Source organism: Macrotis lagotis, chromosome 1 (assembly GCF_037893015.1).
Source record: "Macrotis lagotis isolate mMagLag1 chromosome 1, bilby.v1.9.chrom.fasta, whole genome shotgun sequence".
NCBI lineage: Eukaryota > Metazoa > Chordata > Mammalia > Peramelemorphia > Peramelidae > Macrotis > Macrotis lagotis.
The window spans coordinates 686,499,621-686,508,343 of record NC_133658.1 but is presented as its reverse complement, the minus strand read 5'-3'; the positions used below and the strand labels follow the sequence as shown (position 1 = coordinate 686,508,343).

General features: G+C 37.3%; 1 pseudogene; it reads right to left on the bottom strand.

The window, feature by feature from the left end:
- Window positions 1-212: 212 nt before the first annotated feature.
- On the bottom strand, window positions 213-294 carry LOC141510294 (U4 spliceosomal RNA; annotated as a pseudogene).
- Between the last annotated feature and the right edge of the window lie 8,429 nt (window positions 295-8,723).

The window sequence follows — 8,723 nt, the reverse complement described above, 5'->3', positions numbered from 1 at the left end:
GTCTGCCAACTCTAAACTGCTTTTCCTAATAATACTAAATTTTAGAATGAGTTAATATTGGCAATAAAGGATAAGAACAACAAAATTCTTTTTCTTTGCTTGATTTTTAAGATCCCTTAGGGGCAAAAGGAAGGACAGGATTTCCGTTTAGAGTGATAGGCTCTTTGTTATAGAGGCATCAGGACTACTCAGTTACTTTGTCTATATTTTTCTGTTTCAAGAATTACTTTTAATTAGCAATAATCGCACCTCGGATAAACCTCATTGGCTACGATACTGCCACTGCGCAAAGCTAAGAATTACTTTTAGACTAGGAAAAATAAAAGAAAAATGGTCAACAGGAAAATGAATCTAAAGATAAATGATAGCAAGAGAGTACCTAAGATACCCTCAATGAATTCAAGTCATCAGACTCAGGGGGAAAACCTGACATTGATAGTCAATATCAATGGTTGTTGATGATACCTAGGTAGGATATTTAGTAACACATTCCTCAATACTTGTTTTACTGGTTCTTTCTTTGGCCAGATGTGATCCCAGGATCCTGAAAGAGTATTTGCAAATATAATTGCAGCATCATTATTAACCATCTTTGAAAAACTGTAGGATGCAAGAGGTCTACCCTTCAACTGACAATGGGCAAATTTTTTTCTGGTTCAAAAAAATAAAATTTGGTCTTCAAAATTAAGGCTAAAAACTTAGTTTTGACTTTCTGTCAAAATTCCAGAATACTATAAAGGGAAAATGTGGTTATTAAAAATACCTTGACTTCATTAAGAAAGTCATGTTAGATTCACCTTATTTCTTTTGTTTGTTATTATTTGTTTTTGACAATATTACTTAACTTGTTCTTTGTATAAACAAAGCTAAAAATCTGACAAAGTCTCTCATTCTGAACTTGTGAAAAAAAAAGGATATAGGCCACATAAGGGGGCTTAGAATTTTTTAAATTCAATTCAATTGTATGTGTGTTTTATTAAATGTCTACTTGGAGAAGAGGACTTGATTCCAATCTTCTGAATCAGGTAAATGTTCATTACCTTGTACTTCAGTGATTTCCTTCCATGTGGAAATTACCTCTCCCTGACCTAGACTTGTCCCTTCTTCCTTGAATTCCATGCTGTCCTTCTATTTCTGTGTCATATTCTTTGGGGTATTAAAGTATGTGAAGACTTCCCTCAGTGGAATAGGTAGACGTAAACAATTTGTTCCAACTACCATGAAGCCACTAAAGCAAGTGCTATGGATTCCTTAGCGGTTGTTCAGATATCAAAAATGTCCCTACAACCTGGACCAATTGTCAGTCATTCTGACTTTTGTCCTCCCATTGGACTTTGATTACTGTGGAAGAGAAAGTGAGGCTAATAGCCAGTGACTATGCAACTCTGTCTCATTTAAATCCAATTCATCCTCAAGTCAAGACATCACCCTATGGCATCATTGTTCCTCTTCAAAATTAAAGAATAAACAATAACAACCAGTTGCTATATACAGAAATAAAAAATGATCCAGTTGTCCTTCAGGATAGTATGAGGAGCTTAAATTCTTCGGGTAAGAAACAATATACTCAGAGAAAGAAAAACAAAGCAAAAATTAATTTCAAGGGAAGCAGTGATGGTTTGAAAGGATTCTGGGAAGTCTCATATAAGAGATGACACTTGAGCTGAATCTCTATGGAGGAAAATATTTCAGGAAATGGAGATGAAGGACAACATTCCACACATAGGTGACAGCTTGAACAAAGATACAGGCAGGAGATGGAATGTCCAGAATGGGACATAGCTAATAAGTCTGTTTGCCTGGAATATAGATTGAGTGAGAGGGAATAATAGGAAATCAGTCTGTGAAGAAAGTTGGGAGCCAAGTTATGACAGAATTTAGATGCCAAACACAGAAATTTGGAGACCACTTACAAGCCAGCAGCACAAATTCAGATTTAATAGAAGCCAGTTGTTGTCTATTGAGAATAGAACTGCATCATGATGTTAACATAATTATCTCAAAAACCCTAAATCTTCATCTCCTTTGCATATAAGTATAGAGTTTTTATATCATTCATGAGAATAAAAGGGTCATAATTTTTAAAAAATCTTTCTAACAAATGATGCTTCTGATGATTATGCTTTGCCTTTCTTTATATCTCTATCACATTTACATTGCCTACCAAGAAGTAAGGAATTTAATAGATACTCAGTGATTACTAACTGACTGACTTAGAAGTAACTCTAGGTTCTCAATGGCTATGCTGGTAGGGTGCAAACTCTGGTAAGTTTTACCATGCTGGAAAAACTTTGAATGTAGTCATAATGAAAAATTAGGATTTACCTAAGTATGCAGAGCCACAAACAAAGAAAAATGCAAAATGGCCTTCAATCATGTGTGGTCTCCTTCCACTTCTGAGGTAATGGTGGCAGAGTGAGAAAGAATACTAAGAACCACACAGAATTTAGATAGTCTATTAATTTTAATAACAGACATTGGTAAGTCAGATGCAAGTTGCTTTTCCAGTGACCAACAAGTTGGCATACTTCTGGGCAATCAAATATTGTAAATCTTGATATTCCCCACATAAATGAAGCTAGAAGATAAAGGACATTGCAGCTAAATGGGAATATGGCTCCTAGGTCCTCCTGAGAAAAGAAAATAAACAAGTTGGCTGTGTGCTGTATCCAGAGGCAGTAGGGAATATTATTTAAAATTTCTTGAGTAACTTGAAGCTAACTGTAGCTTGTACACCAAAGTCTGTTGCACAAGATAAATAATGGAATGACCAGATCTAAAAAAGAGTTGAATGAATCAATGTAAACTTGGAGAAAGATATTAAGTAGAGTGGCGTGGTCATAAATGCTAAATCCAGGGCTGTTGAACATATTTTTCAGGGGCATAGATAAAGGCATAAATGATTTCTTTACCAAATATGTAGGTGAGAAAGCTGAGAATAACTAAATGATTAGATAAGAGTCAGGAACCCCAAAGATCTCAACAGGCTCAAATAATGGATCACTTATAATAAGATGTGACTTCCTTGAAGTTCCATCTAAAATGCCATTTTCTATAGGGAGGCTTTTCCAACTCCTCAAAATTTGAGTGCTTTCCCTCTGTTAATTATTTCCTATTAACCATGAGGAGTGTGTGGGGTAATCAAGGAGGACTGGCACCTATATTGTTGAGCTGCTCATCAACTTTTGGTGTCTGACACTCAAATCTCAACAGTAACTCCAAGAAGCTATAGCATATGCAGTGACCACACCCCTGTAAACCATTTTGGCAGATGAGTTGAACCAGGTTGAAGGTAACTGATGGGCCTCTAATCCATCAGTATGTTGGGTGGTGTCTATCCCAAGCATGTGGGATGCTTTTTTTTGCCATTGGAATGAGTGAATGAGAACAATTTTTTACCAACAATCTTGAAGCTGGCTAAAGCTGGCACTGTTGTGCACCAGAGTTTGGTCAGATTCCAAGATCATCCATTGCATCCTGAGCCAGCACCAGCTGTCTTGACTTTTGTTTTGCCACTGGACTTTGATGACTCTTCAAGAGACAGTGAGACCAATAACTTTGTACAATTAGCTCATTTACTCTTCCCTCACTTTCTAATTCACTCACAAGTTAAGACTTCACTCTCTTATATCTTTGGTCCTCTTTGAAAATGAAGGAAAACAAAAACAATTTATCCTGCATATAGCTTGCTTTCAACATATTTGTTTTCATGTTGTTTCTCCTAGTAGATTATAAGCTCCTAAAGGACAGGGACCACCTTTTGCCTCATTTTGTAGCTCTTGACACATAATAAACATTAAAAATGTTTATTGATTGATTACTGAAGATGAAATTTCATAAGATTTAATGCAAAGTCCATGTGGGTGATAGTTGTTTTGTTTTGTTTATAATCCAGCTCCAATCAATAAGTATAAGATGAGGAAGTTGTCTCAAGTGATTCATATAGAAGCAACATATAGAGGTGTTATGAGGACTCCAATTTCAGTATATGTCAATAGTTTATTATTACAGCTCCCACTCCTCCCCCCCAAAAAACCCCATAAAACCATTTTAGACATAGAGTATTACATCCTCTTAAGAGGCCATATTTTAGGAATCAGATAGATAAGAAAGAATCATTCCAAAGGACAGTGACTAGTATGATAAAGTGACTGAAAAACTTGGCATTTGTGGATCAGTTAAAGAAGCTGGGCTTTCTTTAACCTGAAGGAAGAAGACTCAAGACTGATATTCTTGCAACATAGGAATATCCAGCAAATGAGGGACTACCAAAGGAGTGGAGTCATTCTGATTGTCCCCTAAAGTAGAGTTAAGGAGAGATAAAGCAAAAGTTTCAGAATGAAAGATCTAGATTTAATGAAAGGAAAATTTTCCCACCCTCTCTGAGTTGGAAGGGTCTTCTGATGCCATCCATCTAGCTTACTTATTCCTCTCATTCCTTCTAATGCCATCTAGCTTACTTATTCCTCCTTATTCCTCCTCAGCATTTCAAACAAGTCCAGCCTTTGCATTGGATACTTCTAATGAGGTGAGATCTAGACCCCATCAAGGCAGCCCACTCCATTTTTGGAGTTTTTCCTTCCATTTAAAGTCTCTTTATAATTTCCACTCATTGTTCCTGGTTCTGTCCTGGAGGCCAAGGAAAGCACATATAATCCCTGATCTTCATAAGAGTCAATCAAATATGCAAAGCCATCATCACATTCCCTAAGTCTCCTATTCTCCAGGTAAAGCCTTTCTTCATCCTTTGACATCCTCATATGGCATAACTCAAAAATTCTTTAATTAAAACTCCCTATTTGGAGCTGTCCAAAAGTATCCAACTGGGCTGCCTTATTAATATGCATTTTGCTATCTTAGTAGCTCCCTATTCTTATACTTAAAGTAGAAGCTGTAGAACTATTTCTCAAAGATTTTGAAGAGAGATTTCCTGTTCAGGTTCAAGTTGTACTATATGAGCTCTACAGCCACATCCAACTCTGAGATTCTTTGATTCTGTATTTAATATTTTTTTACTTTTGTTATTAATTTGCTTTCTTTCACATTATAAATATTTCAGATTACTCCCATCCTGTGAAATCTCCTTTGTAAAATAATTAAATAAAACTAACAGAGACCTCCATTGAAAATGCATACAGCATTCTACCCTGTAGCCATGTGCCCAATTTTAGAAGTTTTTTTTAATTAACTGGCATTTCTTGTAGCCTTAGTTTACATTTTTTACATCATATGCTATGATCTAGTTACAACTTCCAACTTCAAAAACAAGATTGTACAGAAATTTACACAAAGTAGGCCAATAATAAATATTTCTTGAATGAGGAATGAGTGAGCAATAGTTATGTGAATCTGCTTCCACTATCTGACTAATCAACTGACTGGTTTTACCTCAAATCAGCTTTGCAAGCTATTGGTTCCTAAAAATCAGTCTGTCTCAGAACTAAAAGAACATAATAAACAGTGACTAAAATCATAGAAATAAAGTCAACATAGAGAATCAGCAAAACTCTGGTCAAGTGTAATTATCAACATTAATGAATACACCCCTGCTTTCTGTTGGCAATCAACAATTTGGGGTGAGTAGGAACATAAAATGTGTGCTTTGTAAAAGGGGTGCTTATATGCTTTTGGGGAATTATGTACCATGTCTACACAAACAAAATGCATCAATAATTGTTAAAAGTAAATTGTTGCTTCATAGAATAGCATAAATAAGTGCATTCATAAGTATCAGGAAGCCACATCCCCAGGGCATCTGTAGAAGAAAGTAGCAGAAGAACAACAAATAGACAGAAATTGGAACACATTCCCACGATTTCTATCATCAGCTGTTTTCCTAATCAGTTACAAAAGAACTCTAATCTAGTCCCCTGTGTTTTATATTAAGAAATAGAAATTGTCCATAAGAAAACAGAGAGGGTTTGGACCAGACCGAGAACAAACTAAAGAAATATTTATGGGAAGCAACACAATCCTGGAATACACCAATAAACCATTCCACCAATCAAACAACATTTATGAAAGTATTGGGGGGGGGCGGCTAGGTGGCGCAGTGGATAAAGCACCGGCCCTGAAGTCAGAAGTACCTGGGTTCAAATCCGGTCTCAGAAGCTTAATAATTACCTAGCCGTGTGGCCTTGGGCAAGCCACTTAACTCCATTTGCCTTGCAAAAACCTAAAAAAAAAAGTATTGAGGGATCATTTATAGGATATCTCAAGGAAGAAAAGATATCAAATGATAAGAAAAAATCATGAATGATATTAATATCTCCAAAGGTAAATCAAGAAAGACTCAATAACAACTAGTTCATATGCCTAGTCTTTCATCTTTCTAAATCTTTTAAAGAATGATCTATAAATACATCGAGAGTATCTTTCATGAACATATGAGAAAGGATCAGATTGTGAAATTGAAAATTGAAACCCTACTTTATTTTATATCATTTGTTAATCATTGATTGAAGAATTGAGAATTGTATTTAATCAGTTTATCAATACTTATGAATCAGATTTGTACTTAATTGTATAGGCCTCAATGATACAATTTGTAAGAGTCTATGTTCTTCAGTTTTCTGGGATACAGCCTGAATTCAATACCCCAGAAGGGAGCAGGGATATAAGGAGATAATTATATGTTTTTACCTAGAACAGGGTGCTATGTGGTACTTGACATAGAAGTTTCCAGAGGATATTCCCTAACCCTGCGTTTTCCCCAATGTCATGAATTTTGAAGATTCTCTTGATAATCAGTTCAAATAAGTAAAATGTAAACTTACCTACCACTTCTACCATAGATCAATCACTGTCTTAATTTAGTTTGCATCCCTGGACCTCATTCCCAACTGTATAAAATGCTTCTCTGGGGCAGCTAGGTGGCACAGTGTATAGAGCACCAGCCTGAGATCAGAGCACCTAAGTTAAAATTTGGCCTCAGACACTTAATAATTGCCTAGTTGTGTGACCTTGGACAAGTCACTTAACCCCCTTGTCTTTCAAAAAACCAAAAACAAACAAAAAAGCTGCTCTATTAAATGCATCCTTTATGGAGGAGACTTGGATCATTTTCTATTGGCAATCACTGACCTTGTTAATTTATTATGTTCAGATCTTTGCACCTCAGTTTCTCTTTTTCACAGATTTTTATCATGACAGATGACAGACATGGGCAAATGACTCTCTGCAATGCACTGGAATGAAAGGGACAGAGTTCAAGCTTCCATTGTGTCAATTATTATTGATTACATTTTAAAAATGTTCCTTAGTAAAGAAAAATGCAATTTGAGAGCCCTTCTCCAACCAATAAGGAGCTTCTACTATGCATGTTAAGATTGAATAGTATTCCTTGATAAAGGCAAACACAAGATTGTCTTTGTTCAGAATTCCTCTAGATGTCATAGAGGGTAGAATTGGAAGCAAGATGACTCCAATTTCAATCCTGCCTTTATCACCAATACCAATCTGTGTCTCCATCTTCTCATCTAGAAATGAAGGATCTATGACTTCTAACATCCCTTTCAGCTCCAAAGCTATGATGATCTCAGGCCAAACAACACTTTAGAGGCATAAAACAATTAAATATGTGCTCATCCAAGTTATTTGTCACTCTCACAAAGAAAGTTGTTGGCGGGCCAAGATGGCGGAGAGAAGACAGGCACAGTTCTAAAGTCTCCTTATCTTTTCCCATCTATGACATGAAATAAATCTCTTAAGAGAAATATGATCAACAAAAACCAGAAAGAAAAGCCAGGAGAAAGAGCATCTACCTTAGGATTTGCCTTCCACAGTCGTGGGTGAGTCTGGGTGCAGAGGGTGATCAGCTGCAGATCAGCCTGAGTAGTGGCAGGCTTGGAGTCTGGGAGACTGAGGGCCAGAGAACCGGACCTGCTTGATCAGTGGCAGGGATAGACCATGGGGGCTTGGGTCAACTAGGGAGCAGAGGCATTGGTGCTGGTGCTATCTGGAGCTTGCCCCCAGGGCTGGGGGGAGAGTTCTGGTGCAGGAGAGCTGTGGACACGATCCCTGGGCTCCTTGGGTCTGAGGAACTCTGAGTCCACACCTCCATTACTGGTGGAGACTCTTCCCAAAACAAACACAATTACCTTCTGCCTCAGGCACAGGTGTGTGAGCAGAAGAAGCACCTCACTTGACAATAGGGAGAGGGATGACCTCACCCCAGGGTAGAGCCCACCATTGATTGAAGACAAAAGTATTTAACAGCTTCAATCACTCCCTCCAGGTCAAGGGAAAAGGCCTCAATCAAGGTCACAGACACTCCAGAGAAAGCAACCAGCACCCTGTACTGGCCAGCTGGAGAAATTACACTCAGTGAACAAATCCTCTAGCAGCCCCTACTAGTCAGCTGGAGATATTGCACTCAGTGAGTAAAGCCTCTAGGGATCCCAACACCAAACCTCTGTGAACCAGCCTGTCCCCAACTCAAGGTCTTAGCAAAATGAAGAAATGTCAGGAGAAAGGTGGATCCATAGAAAAATTCTTGGAAGGAAAAGACCCTAACTCAGAGAGACCTAGAACCTCTGAGGAGAATTTGATCTGGTCTCCAGCAAAGAAAGACTTCCTTGAAGAACTAAGGAAGGAGTTTAAAAATCAATTGGAAAATTTGGAAAAAGAAACCCAAGAGAAGATTAACACCTTTCAACAAGAAAGCAAATCATTGGAAAATACAATTGGACAAATACAAAATGAGAATAATTCTCTAAGATCCT